Here is a 2,396-nt window from a genome sequence, read left to right on the forward strand (position 1 = left end):
AATCGGTTATTTTCTACTTCATTTAAAAAAAATCAACTCTGCTAAAAACCAACCGAATTAGAAAATCGTTTATGTACTTGATAAAATTGTCAAACTTTCAATGTTTAATTGAACAACATCGTTCGTCTATTTATTGTCTAACCATTGACTAACTAAACAATTTCAAATTTAATTACTTTTTGGCATAACTTATCTTTAAAAGGTGGCTTAAAAAATAGACTATTTGAATCCTTTTGCAACTTCATAAGATACATATAGAAAGGGTAAAATGAAAAGATTGCCGGCATTCATCTTTATGATTAGCTAAAAAACAATGCAGTTACCTTATACTAATATTAATGTAATTACTATTGCTCTTAATTTGTAAGTAAGAGATCTTAAGCTCAATTGTCGTCAAAAAGACGAATTTAAATCACATTATTATTAACTTATTGTAAAGCTAATACTATAATTCCCTCCTAATGTATATAATATCGTTTTTAAACACAATGACAAATCCCAACAACCCAAACTTTGGACGATCTAATCCCTATTTTTTGAACAAGGATTACCACTTTATGTGCAAGTTGCTCCATTTCCTTTTTAAACCCCACAATTTTGTCCAAGTCCCTCCCATTAACCCATCTCACTCTCTCAAATCATCTTCAACCCTCGTTTAAAACCTAAAATTTTTAGCCCCTGCAACCTCCTTCTCTTGTCCAAGATGGAGCCAATCAACGACGAGATTGCTCGTGAATTTCGCTTCTTCCGGGTGTACAAAGACGGTCGCATAGAAATATTCTACAAGACACAAAAGGTCCCCCCTTCGACTGACGAATCACTGGTGTCCAATCCAAGGACATCACAATTCAACCCGAACCCGCCGTTTCTGCCCGTATCTTCCTTCCCAAGATCCACGAGCCGGCCCAAAAGCTCCCCGTTCTCCTCTACCTCCACGGCGGTGGGTTTATCTTCGAGTCTGCCTTCTCTCCTATTTATCACAACTTCGTCGGACGATTGGCAGCTGAAGCCCACGCAGTCGTAGTGTCCGTCGAATACGGGTTGTTCCCGGATCGCCCCGTACCCGCTTGCTATGAAGACTCATGGGCGGCGCTCAAATGGCTCGCGTCCCACGCTAGTGGGGATGGAACCGAGTCGTGGTTAAACAAGTATGCTGACTTTGACCGGTTGTTTATAGGCGGGGACAGCGGTGGAGCAAATTTGTCGCACTATTTGGCTGTCCGGGTCGGGTCCCTCGGGCAACCGGATTTGAAGATTGGTGGAGTTGTGCTGGTGCATCCGTTCTTTGGGGGCTTGGAGGAGGACGACCAAATGTTTCTGTACATGTGTACGGAGAACGGTGGGTTGGAGGATCGTAGGCTGAGGCCGCCCCCAGAGGATTTCAAAAGGCTAGCTTGCGGGAAGATGTTGATATTTTTCGCGGCGGGAGACCATCTGAGAGGGGCGGGCCAGCTGTACTATGAGGACCTGAAAAAGAGTGAGTGGGGCGGGAGTGTCGACGTGGTGGAGCATGGTGAAGGACATGTGTTTCACTTGTTCAATTCGGACTGTGAGAATGCTGCGGACTTGGTGAAAAAATTTGGATCCTTCATCAACCAAAAGTAGTTACCTTACCTTGCTGCCATGTGCCTTGACACCTGTAATAAACTTATTTTGACATTTCATCTTAGTGTTTATTATATCATCGTTATGTTGTCGTTATGTAATCTACTAATAGAAATAATGGAGGATGGTTGGGTTCAGTGCAACAAATTTGCCAGACAAGGTTGGTGGAGGGGGTTTCGTGGGGGCAGGAGCATGGAAGATCCCAGCATTCTCATCCGCGGTCCATGTCGATCTGCAAGCGGTGCTCCATGCGATGAGATTGGCCTCACATACGATGAGATTTCAAAGGAACTGAATTAAAATTTTACATAGAATATTTACAAATCAATTAGACTCTATAAAAATACATAGATTTATAAATTCATTGAAATCTCTCAAATTCCTAATTGAATACACCACCCTTTAGAGTCTTTCCGGACGAAAAAATTTATTGGCCATTTCTATATTGAGTGGTTCTTTCCTGACAAAACATATTTTGTCCCCATTCTTAAGCCCTGACAATTCGTCAAAAAATGATTTTTAAGCCTCCGAAATGTACCTTTTAGCCAACAAGATGTGTTTGTCGACGGATCTTAGAGATCCTCACATCTTAGCGGTTCATCGTATATCGTACGGTCAATTTTCGTCAGGTACTATTTGTGTTTAATTAAAAAAATTAAAATTCAAATGATTTCTAACCACACAATATATGATGAACGGCTAAGATATGAGGATCCTTGGAATCCCACCGTTTAGGTCTGGATGGGATCTTCATCCTTTGTCGACACGCATTTTGTTTGCACAATTTTTCT

At 41.4% G+C, this 2,396-nt stretch overlaps 1 pseudogene; it reads left to right on the plus strand.

The window, feature by feature from the left end:
* Positions 1-548: 548 nt before the first annotated feature.
* LOC126584657 (probable carboxylesterase 5) lies at positions 549-1,752 on the plus strand (annotated as a pseudogene).
* The last annotated feature ends 644 nt before the right edge of the window (positions 1,753-2,396 follow it).

Source organism: Malus sylvestris, chromosome 10 (genome assembly GCF_916048215.2).
Source record: "Malus sylvestris chromosome 10, drMalSylv7.2, whole genome shotgun sequence".
Taxonomy (NCBI): domain Eukaryota; kingdom Viridiplantae; phylum Streptophyta; class Magnoliopsida; order Rosales; family Rosaceae; genus Malus; species Malus sylvestris.